The sequence below is a fragment of the Petromyzon marinus genome, chromosome 72 (assembly GCF_048934315.1).
Source record: "Petromyzon marinus isolate PM22_M1 ecotype Great Lakes invasive population chromosome 72, UKy_Petmar_22M1.pri1.0, whole genome shotgun sequence".
NCBI lineage: Eukaryota > Metazoa > Chordata > Hyperoartia > Petromyzontiformes > Petromyzontidae > Petromyzon > Petromyzon marinus.
Window position 1 is genome coordinate 5,151,651 of NC_133738.1, and position 12,324 is coordinate 5,163,974.

The window sequence follows — 12,324 nt, forward strand, 5'->3', positions numbered from 1 at the left end:
GGTGTGTATGTGTACATGCAGGTGTGAGTGTGTGCATATGCAGGTGTGTGTCCGGCAAAACAACCCCCTACCTCCTCGCGGTGCCGGACGGGCAACTCTGTCGTGGACAGCGCTGTGGGGGGAGATCCAATTTTGATTGGCTCCTCCCCTCATGGCATATGTGTCCACCACAGGGGCTAAACGGGGGCTCTGGACGGGTGCGAGGGGCTGGTAACCCCTCCACCTTCAATTAATTACCACGAAACTACGAATTAAACTGAAATATGTAACAACTAAGCTTGTGCCGGAGGCCCCGGGGGGCCAGGCGTCTATGACGTCTCCTGGCCAAACCCCAATTGGCGGAGCCAGGAGATTGAATACCTACCCTCGGGGCTACTCCAGAAACAACGAAAAGCCACTACGGTTGGCCACGTGGAATGTTCGAACGCTCACTGCAGAGGAGAGGCTGCCACTCCTCTGTCGGGAGCTGGACCGGTACCGCCTGGATCTATGCGGCATTCAGGAGGTCCGGTGGACCGGCTCTGGCTCCTGCCACCATGAGGGGTGGACAGTCCTCTACTCGGGGCAGCAGACTGCCAAACAACAGGGTGTGGGTCTTCTTTTGAACAAAAGAATGAAGGGGGCGTGGGAGCGTGGCGGTGAGGTGTGGGAAGCTGTAAGCCCCAGGCTACTTTGGGCTCGCCTTCCCATCAACCGGAGGCGAGGAATGGTGGTCGTGGTTACTTATGCCCCCACCGAAGATGAACATCCGTGGAGGGATGCAGGCAAAGCCGATGAGTCAGATGCCTTCTATGACCTCCTGTCACAGGTGCTGGCTAAAGTGGCCCCTCGGGATAGAGTCATCATGTTGGGTGACTTCAATGCCCGAGTTGGTCATGATACTGGCACCTGGTCTGGAGTGATTGGAGGGCATGGGCCAGATCAGCTCAATAACAACGGTAGGAGGCTGCTAGATTTTTGTGCAGCCCATGGGCTTGTAATTACCAACACGCTGTTCCGGCATCGGCGCATCCACACAACATCATGGATGCATGCCGGGTCCAAGCAAGAACATCTGCTGGACTACATAGTGACGGACCAGCGAATGCGAGCCCATGTCCTTGACACCAGGACCTACCGTGGAGCTGATCTGCCCTCTGACCATCGACTAGTCATCTGTAAGATGCGCCTGCCATTCTTCCACTCCGGTGGTGGGTGTACACCCAGGACCCCATTCCAACCTAAAGTGGCCTGGTCTCAGTTATCTGATGAAAGTTGCAAGCGAGAATTTCATCATCGCTTGCGGCTGGGATTGGCATCGTCCCCGACTCCTCCTGATGTCGAGGGTAAATGGGCGAGGTTTAGGACTGTGACTCATGCAGCTGCAATGGCTGCTTTGGGTACGCGGTCCAGACCTCCCCAGACACCCTGGATGACAGAGGAGTTGTTCAGGATGGTTGAGAAAAAGCGACAGGCCCACTGTCATCGGCTACAGAATCCCACGTCAGAGAATGAGGAGGCTTACCGCAGCCTTCGCTCGGAGGTTCGGAGAGCCGTGAGGCGCTGCAAGGATGGGTGGTGGTCGCGGGTTGCTGAGGAGATGGAGTCTGCCTCAGTGGCCCGTGATCACAAATCTCTATTTAACTCCATCAAAAAAGTAACCTGCAGCGCCACACCTATTACCATCATTAGGGGAAAAAACGGTGATCCAATTTCCGACCCCCAGGAACAGGTTCGCAGATTTGCTGAGCATTTCTGTGAGGTCCTGGGGGAGGGAAAATCCCTCAGCCAGGAAAACATCGCGGCACAAAGTGAGGATGACCCTGCTGAGGCTGCGGTGCCTCAAATATTGGATGAAGTCACCCCCTGTGAGTGGCTGGCTGAGGTGCCATCTGCTGAGGAAGTATTGAAGGCGATCCGGAGTCTGAGACCAGGAAAGGCAGCGGGCAGAGATGATCTCCCAAGCGAAATGCTGAGGGAGGGTGGCGTTTGTGCACAGACTGCCCTATATGACATCATAACAACAGTCTGGACCACTGGACGGGTTCCGCAGGATTGGAAGGATGCCCTGGTGGTCCCCCTTTTTAAGAAGGGGGACCGCACAGACTGTAACAACTACAGGGGCATCTCACTCCTCAGTGTGCCGGGAAAGGTCCTGGCAAGGATTATTCAGCATCGCCTTGCCAGGCACGCTGAGGAGAGGCTTGCGGAGCCCCAATGCGGTTTCAGGAAAGGGCGGTCCTGCACAGATGCCATATTTTCTGTCCGTCTGCTACAGCAGAGGTGTAGGGAATTCCAACAAGACCTACATCTCTGCTTTATTGACCTGGTCAAGGCCTATGATACCATCAGTAGGCCTGGGCTCTGGGTCGTTCTTCGTGCTTTTGGAGTACCTGACCCTCTACTCACGATCATTAAGGACCTTCATGATGGTGAGCGGGCCCGGGTAAAACTACGTGGCCGGGAGTCAGAGCCATTCCCTGTACACCTTGGGGTGCGACAGGGATGTCCTTTGGCTCCCACATTATTTAACATCTATTTTGACCACGTAGTTCGTGAAGCCTTCAATAGCTGTACCGGGGGAATCTCCATATGGTACAGATATAATGGGAGGCTAATCGATGCCCAGGTGCGGTCAAGGGATGGCTCCCTATTGCTCAACCACGTTATGTATGCTGATGACTTGGTAATAGCTGCTCAGTCAGAGGAGGAGTTGGAGACGCTGCTGCTGAGACTGGAGCATGCCACTAAGAGGTGGGGCCTTACCATCAGCCCCACCAAAACTAAGCACCTGCCTGGGTATTTTGTACCATCGGACACTCCACCCCCACAACTCCCAATCGGTGATGGGGCAGTTGTGGAGAGAGTGGAGAGTTTCCCATACCTGGGCAGTGTGCTTATGACTGGCTCCAGTTTAACAGCAGAGGTCTCACTCCGAATCAGTCGAGCGGCAATATCTTTTCATCGGTTGCGTAACGCTGTGTGGAAGCTACCTGGTCTGTCGCTCCGCACTAAGCTTCAGGTCTTCTCGGCCACGGTCATTCCCTCCCTTCTCTATGCTTGCGAAACGTGGACCCCCCTAATGGAACATCTTCGCCGGTTAGAAACATTTAGGCTGGCCTGCCTACGATCCATCCTGGGTTTAACCAGACTGGATTGTGTGAGGAGCTCACAAATCCTTGAAAGATCTGGGCAGGGTCCCATCGGTGAGCTCCTCCGGCAGGCAAGGCTGCGATGGCTGGGTCATGTAGCCCGCATGCCCAGCCACCGCATGCCGAAACAGCTTTTGTTTGGCCGGATTGAGGGGGCTAAGCGGGCGCGGCACGGGCTAGAGAAGAGATGGAGTGATGTGGTACAGGAGGACGTGGAGCTGAGTGGACTTGCCGATGACTGGTACCAGCGGTGTCAAGATCGGCCTCTGTGGAGGAGGCTCGTGAAGGATGCTACTGGGCAGTTGGAGGCAGTCGCCCTCCAACAACAACGGAGGGCGGAGGAGCGACGCTCACAACAGCGAGCGGAGCGCCGGGTGGCTAAAGCACAGCAGGTTGGCACAGTAGGGGGCACAGGTGGTGCATCAGCCAGTCATCTCAGTCAGTCGACCCGTGGCACCTGGGTCTGCCCCGTGACCTCCTGCCAGCGGGCGTTCGACACTTCACGTGGCCTCAGGGTGCACATAGCCTGGCACAAGCGTCGTGGTGACGTCACCGCCACTTAGTGGCGAATGGCGGTTGTTGTTGTTGTTGTTGTTGATATGCAGGTGTGTATGTACATGCAGGTGTGAGTGTTTATGTAAGTGTGTGTGTACATGCAGGTGTGTGTGTTTATATTCAGGTGTGTGTGTATATTCAGGTTTGTGTGTATGAATAGGTGTGTGTATGTATGTACAGGTGTGTGTGTATGTGCAGGTGTGTGTGTTCTTGCAGGTGGTTTCAGTTTGTGTTTATGCAGGTCTGTGTGTATATATATATGCAGGTGTGTGTGTAAATGCAGGTGTGGGTTTATATAGAGGTGTGCCTACGTGCAGGTGTCAGTGTGTGTACATTTAGGTGTGAGTATATGTAGGTATGTGTATGTACAGGTGTGTGTGTGTGTATATGTAAAGGTGTGTGAATGTACAGGTATATGTTTACATGTATGTGTGAGTGTGTGTATGCAGGTGTGTGTATGTGCAGGTGTTTGTGTCCATTCAGGTGTGAGTGTGTGTACATGTAGATGCGTTTGTTACCATGCAACCCACCCCAGTTAGCGTGCCAGCCACATTTGCAGATGTTGAGCAACGAGCATTGACAAATATATTTGTGTGTGAGTCTACAGGTCTCTATGTGATGAGTCTGCGGGTCTCTATGTGATGAGTCTACAGGTCTCTGTGTGGTGAGCCTACGGGTCTCTGTGTGATGAGTCTACGGGTCTCTATGTATGTGCGTATGCTGAACTTCTTTGCCGCCATAAGTAGCCAACCATGCGAATAGCAGATGCGGGTGGAAGGAGAACAGAACTGAGCACTAAAAAATACGTTTCTAAAAAATAGCATTAGAGGGAATTTGACATGAATAGGAGGCCGGTGTAGGGAATAGAAACCGGGCTGATAAAGAATAAAGATCAACGTCCCCGGTATCGCCTTAGCAGACTTGGGGCACCTAAGAGGGAGTTGGGTGGGAAGAGAAGAACTTGAAATCAGCCGTGGTCTATCCACAGCTCGATTGTCGATGGTACTCATCACGGTGTCTCAGGGCTCACAATCTGTAGGGGTTCGATCCCGGACCCTGACGCTTCCTGCTGTACATTTGGATTATGCTCCCCGTGGAGATGTTATGGGTGTCTGCGTTTGTGAGTCTATGGGTCTGTGTGTGTGTAGCCATAGAGCAATAGTTAGCACTACACTGTGCTACGAACCAGGCTTCCCGATTTGGATTCCCGTTCACGGCCAACACCAGTGGCAATTATCTAAACCGGTAATGGGCATCCCCTAGGTCGACTCAGCCTCAAATGAGGACCAGTAGCGATGTATAAATATCGCCACTGGGGAGACAAAAGCAGCCGGGCGTGGTGTTGGACAACCAAACCCTTGCGTGCCGTTCCGGCCTTCATCGGTCCTCGATAATGTCACTTGCCCCGAGAGTCTGTCAAGGCTATACGGGGGATCTTCATATTTGTCTTTATAATTGTATATGTACGGGTGTGTGTATATGTACAGGTGTGTGCATATGTAGAGGTTTGTGTGTGTGTATGTACAGGTCTGAATGTATAGGTACAGGTGCGTGTACTTACAAGTGTGAGAGTATATGCAAGTGTGTGTTCATGCAGATGTCTATGTATGTACATGCAGGTGTGTGGGTACATGCAGGTGTGTGTGTGTGTGTACATGCAGGTGTGAGTGTTTATGCAAGTGTGTGTGTACATGCAGGTGTGTGTGTGTTTATATTCAGCTGTGTGTATATTCAGGTTTGTGTGTATGAAGAGGTGTGTGTATGTATGTACAGGTGTGTGTATATGCAGGTGTGTGTGTTCTTGCAGGTTTCAATGTGTGTCTATGCAGGTCTGTGTGTGTATATATATGCAGGTGTTTGTGTACATGCAGGTGTGGGTTTATATAAAGGTGTGCCTACGTGCAGGTGTCAGTGTGTGTACATTTAGGTGTGAGTATATGTAGGTATGTGTATGTACAGGTGTGTGTGTGTATGTAATGGTGTGTGAATGTACAGGTATATGTATACATGTATGTGTGAGTGTGTGTATTCAGGTGGGTGTATGTGCAGGTGTTTGTGTCCATTCATGTGTGAGTGTGTGTACATGTAGATGCGTTTGTTACCATGCAACCCATCCCAGTTAGCGTGCCAGCCACATTTGCTGATGTTGAGCAACGACCTCCGACACATATATTTGCACATCACCCGCTACGATTTTTACGTTATGTGCAAATATGTTTGTAGGAGTGTCTACCCCGATCTCATTGGTCTCTGGGGCTTATAAAATCACACAGTTCACCACGCAGACGCAGTCACCAATCCAGCGATATCTCTCTCACTCTGACTCTTGTTAATCTGTCTATCTCCACTCGCCGACTTTCCATCCCAAAGCTCCACAACGCCTGGCTCCACGACTCTAACCATGACTTGCCACCTGCCTGGTCTGCTCCTCGTGGCGTTGCTGTTCGTGAGCGGAGGTGAGACAACTTCTGCATGGCGGGTTGTTTGTTGTTGCAACAACAGCAAAGCATACTGCGATATATAGAGATGTTAACTACCTCGCCTGGTATACAGGAGGGCATGGGTTCGATCCTGGACCCTGACGATGCCTGCTGTTGTACATGACAGGCAGTCATTTCAAATTGCGATTTCCATTTGAAATCGGTTAATCGTTCAGCCCGAGTACCGAAACTAAACACCCCAAAACATTAAAGCGTCGAATAGCTATGTCGCTATTAGAAATACTAAGGTAACATCGATATAAATAATACGCGTTAGATTTACTTACAGTTGTTACTTATTGTGGATATTTATTGGGTACTTGCTATACTCTTTGGTTCTTTCGGTGAAGTCACGTAGGTATCAAATAAATCACGACATTTTGGGCGCAACACAAGCTTCCTTCATCAGGTGGGAAAGCATGGTCTGCTACTGGGGCAGACTGAGGCTGCTGAGGCTGCTGAGACTGCCTCAGCAGCTGCCTCAGCAACAGATCATGCTTTCCCACCTGATGACGGACGCTTGTGTTGCGCCCGAAACGTCGTGATTTATTTTATTTTATACCTACGTGACTTTACCGAAAGAACCAAAGAGAATAGAAAGTACCCATTAAATATCCACAACAAGTAACAACTACATAGCAAATCTAGCACGTATAATTTACATCGATGTTACCGCAGTATTTCCAATAGCCTCGCAGCTATTCGACGTTTTAATGTTTTGGGGTGTTTAGTTTCTGTACTCCGACTGAACGATTAATCGATTTCAAATCGAAATCGCAATTTGAAACAATGCGATTAGCAAATCGCAAAGGCTGCGATTTTTTTGCGATTTAAAAGTCCTATTACTTTCTAATTGGAATAGTTTTTAGTTTTTATTATTATAACTTTATTTATTTAACTTAGCAGTTGTTCTCTGTTAAATTTTTCTATTTCAAATTAGTTTTAATTTAAAACATGTTGAAAGCAATTCATATCTTTTACGTTCTCATCCTTGCATTAGAATGAATAGAGCAGTTCATATTTTGATGGTATGATGTGGTAATGCTCCATCACATGTTTTAAATCTATTACACAGTGAACATTGAAGCTTGACTTAAAAAAAATGTTTCATCGCAAATCAAATCGCAATACACCTGTCAGAAAAATCGCGATTAGATATTTTCCCGCAAATCGTTAAAGCCCTATACGGAGTGTTGGACGTGTTTGGTGCTGCGTTTGCACGCTCGCATTCCCTTTTTAAATTAAGTTGGCTTTTCTTTTCCACTTAAAACTTTCGTGACTGCAGGAATTCATACTCTTTGGTTCTTTCGGAAAAGTCACGTAGGTATAAAATAAAATAAATCACGACGATTCGGGCTCCTGGAAGATTTGGTCCCCCCCCCCCCAATGTTGATGCCATGGCTACGGCCTTGGACTCATCACACAGAGACTCATAGACTCCCCACAAAGAGACACGTAGACTCATCACACAGATCCAAATACTCATCACACAGAGGCCTATATACGCATCACACAGACCCCGGCTGATATTTAAGGTTTGTTCCGAGAAGTGAGTTGGCGTGACATCGATCGGAAAGAAAAAAAATAATAATTAAAAAGATGAAGTAAAAATAATAAAATATAAATAATAAATTGAAAATAATAAAAGCAAAAAAAAACACACGACGTTTCGATTGCAACACAAGCGGTATTTATTAACCACCCCAACAACCACAACAACCAAAACAGCCACAACTACAACAGCAACAACAATCAGCAGGTTCATCAGGCGGCGAGTTGCGAAAATGTGTTCGAAAATGCCACTAAGTGGCGGTGACGGCGGCCTGTACCAGGCTAGGTGCACTTTGAGGCTATCATGTGAAGTGTCGAAGGCTCGCTGACTGGAGGTCTCGGGTCAGACCCAGCAGGTGCCGTGAGCTGACTGTTGGGCCAGGCTAGGTGCAAGTGGAGGTCACAGGACAGACCCTGCAGGTGCCATAGCTTGACTTCTGTGCCAGGCTAGGTGCATCTGGATGTCACCGCACAGACCCTGCAGGTGCCATTGGTTGACTACTGTGCCAGGTTCGGTGCAGGGGGAGGTCACGGACGGCCCCTGCAGGAGCCATAGGTTGACTACTGTGCCAGGCTAGGTGCATGAGGAGGAGGTCACGGGGACAGACCCTGCAGGTGCCAGAGGGGTGAATGCTTTGCAAGGCTAGGTTCAGGGAGAGGTCACGGGACAGACCCCGCAGGTGACATGGGTTGACCGACTGAGATGACTGTGCAGATGTACCACCTGTTCCCCCCAACTGCGCCAACTCGCTGCGTTTTATCCGCCCGGCGCTCCGCTCGTCGTAGTGAGAGTCGCTCGACCTGCCCTCCGTTGTTGTTGGATGGGCGACTGCCTCCATCTGCCAAATTGGTGGCGTCCTTCACGAGCCTCCTACACAAACCTTGCACACACCCCGTACAAAGACAAACATTCCCCGTTTAGCCTGAACAGACTGTTGAGGCAAGCGCTATTAGCGAGTAGCAGCGCCTACGAAGGCCGGCAAAGAAACACGAGGTGGTTGGTGGCCAGCACCACGCCCGGCCACCTTTGTCTTCCCAGTGGCGATGTTTCCTCCACACCACCACTGCACCAGGTACCCATTTGAGGACGAGTGGACCTCGTGGGAGGAGGCCCCAGGGTACCGCTTCAGATGATCGCCACCTGTGGTGTTGGTAGCCGTGAGAGGGAATCAAACTCGGGTCGCCCGGTTCGTAGTGCAGCAGCGTGATGATGATGATGGTGGTGGTGGTGCTGATGGCGATGATGGTGATCGTCTGCCGTGATGATGATGATGGTGTTCGTCTGCCGTGATGATGATGGCGTTCGTCTGTCGTGATGATGATGATGGTGATCGTCTATCGTGATGATGATAGTCTGCCGTGATGATGATGATGATCGTCTGCCGTGATGATGCTGATTGCCTGCTGTGATGACAATGATGATCGGTGTTGTTCTTGTGTCTTGATTCTGTGGATATACAGTGCACAGCCTCAAATGCTACAGTTGCCCACCGACCATCAACAAAACGGAGTGCAACGAGGGCGGCCTCATCACGTGTCCCGATGAACTGAGCAACACCTGCGCAACAATCCTCGTCTACAAAGGCTCCAGTAAGCGCGTCGCTTATTCTCGCAAAGTGCGGGTTGGGGGCGAACCCCTGGCGTTCAGCAGGGACTACCAGACGAGCGTCTGCCCTCACTGTGTTTTGAGTCTATGGGGTCTCTGTGTGGTGATGAGTCTATTGGGTCTCTGTGTGGTGATGAGTCTATGGGGTCTCTGTGTGTTGAGTTTATGGAGTCTCTGTGTGGTGAGTCTATGGGGTCTCTGTGTGGTGATGAGTCTATGGGTCTCTGTGTGGTGAGTCTATGGGTCTCTGTGTGTTGAGTTTATGGAGTCTCAGTGTTATGAGTCTATGGGGTCTCTGTGTGGTGAGTCTATGGGTCTCTGTGTGGTGATGAGTCTATAGGGTCTCTGTGTGGTGATGAGTCTATGGGGTCTCTGTGCGTTGAGTTTATGAAGTCTCTGTGTGGCGAGTCTATGGGTCTCCGTGTGTGATGAGTCTATGGGGTCTCTGTGTGTTGAGTTTATGGAGTCTCAGTGTTGCGAGTCTATGGGGTCTCTGTGCGGTGAAGAGTCTAAGGGTATTTGTGTGTTGATTATATGGGTCTCTGTGAGTAATGAGTCTATGGATCTATGTGCACGATGAGTCTATGGGGTCTCTGTGTGGGGAGTCTATGGGTCTCTGTGTATGATGCGTATATGGGTCTCTCTGTGTGTGATGAGTCTATGGGTTTCTGCGTGTGATAAGTCAATGGGTCCATGTGTGTGATGCTTCTATGGGTCTATGTGTGTGTGATGATTCTAGGTGTCTCTGTGTTTTATGAGTCTATGGGTCTCTGTGTGTGATGAGTCTATGGGGTCTATGAGTGGGGAATCAATGGGTCTCTGTGTGGTGAGTCTGTGGGTTCTCTGCGTGGTGAGACTATTGGTCTATGTGTATGATGCTTATATGGGTCTCTGTGTGTGATGAGTCTATTGGTTTATTTACGTGATGAGTAAATGGGTTTCTGCATCCCAATCGGAGACTCTTCCCCAATGTGTTGATATTTCTCTGGGGTCATCCGATTTTTCTCCTTTCAAATTTTTGAATTGACGTCACGGCGTTCGGAGCATTCTGCTGCTGCTTTATATTTTAACGCGATGATAATGGTGACGATATCAGCCACCGTTTGTGGTAGCGGATTTTTGTCTGGCTGTCGAACAAAGGTGGCCACTGCATCATCGCACGGCGCTTTCGGATGCGCTGCTTCTGCGGCCGTCTGGAACGCTCTTCCTTCCAATATTAGGAAACCACGGGGAGCTTTGCACTTTGAAATCATTATCTCGGTTGACATCCTCATTTCTTAAAATTGATTGTTGTGCTTTAGTTTGTTTTCCTTCCCCGCGCACCTGAAATTAGGATGGTGGGCTATGTATGGTGCAAAAGAAGTTAAACATACACACACATACATACAAAGAGTCCCACAATCACCCATAACACACTTATAGACACGCACAGCTTAGCACGGTTGGCTGCATACTGCACGAAATAAGTTCAACAAACACGTAAAGAGTCAAATTTAGATTTAAAGCTTTCGTGACTGCAGGGATTCATATTCTTGGTTCTTTCGGTAAAGTCACGTAGAAGGGAAACAATACAATAATACAAATATAAAACAATAAAATTCTCACGACGTTTCGACTGCAACACAAAGCAGCAATCGTCATCAGGTGTGGAAAAACGCAGCAAGAAAATTTGAAAAAAAAACGTCGTGAGAATCGTATTGTTTTATATTATTATCATTTAATTGTTTCCCTTCTACGTGGTGACTTTACCGAAAGAACCAAGACTACGTACAGGTGACTTCTGAAAAAGGGCTACATGACAGCTCAGCGGGGACTTTCACGTGGTAAAATAACAATTACAAATATATATTTTTTTACGTATTTTTAATAATTTTTGTTTTTGTTACTTACAATGAGACCCGCGTGCTTTCTCTTCCACCCAGCCTACGCCGTCACCAAGCAGTGCATGACCAAGGTCTATTGCGACACCCTCAAAGCATTCGACGCAACCTACAGCGGAGCCACGCTGAGCACCACGTGCTGCCAGGGCGACGGCTGCAACGTCAACGCCGCCCCTCCTCGACCGCCGGGCGCAGCTCACGTGACCCTGGCCCTGCTGGGCGTGGCCACCAGCGTCGTGGTCAGCAGGGCTCTGGTGTAGGTCGTGACGTCACAGCCGCACTCCACCCCCCACGTGCCTGGGTTGATCCAATCACTTTTAAACTTCAATTCGGTTGTCTCACGACGCTTCCACCAGTGGAGCTGTGCAACGCTGAAATCGTCTTGATTGTTGTGTTACGCTGCTAAAAAAATGCAACGTACGTATGTCCATAACATAGAGACAAGTAGACTCGTTACACAGAGAGCCATAGGCTCACCACATAGAGACCCATAGACTCATCACACAGAGACCCATGGACTCGTCACGCAGATACCCAAGTGAGGAATGATATTCCATCATTTATAGAGAAACAGGCAGTGGATCCCGTAAGGCAGAAGATAATGGAAAGATCTTTAACCTGGAGTTGGAACAGGTCACGGAGGGTGTTCAGAGAGTTTGGAGATGATTGGGGGGGGGGTGAAAGGAAGTAATCTACTATTGGGTGGGGTGGTGTTTGGGGTAGCAGTTTTGCGTGAACCTGACCAATGGCATGTTCAAGGTACCGCTCGATTTATCGAATGGGATGCGTTTCTCTAACATCTAAAAACAGACTCACGTGCGTGAAACTAAATTTGTAATTCGCAATGGCTTTACGCGTTTGGTTTAATATAAAAAATTCGGGGGTGTGTATCGGACAGTTATTCCAACTCAGTTTAACACGTAGGCTTCCGCGACCAATATTATTCATAATAAAGGTTTTTGGGTTAGATCGCGTTTATTTATAAATGTGGCGTAACCCTCCACCACCCGACACGGCCAATCAGCAAAAAAAAAGTGTCACGTTGACAAAAAACAAATAATTCCAACTCGAAAAGAAAATTGCAATACACCTTTGTCACATTTGAGGGTGCAAAAAAAGTG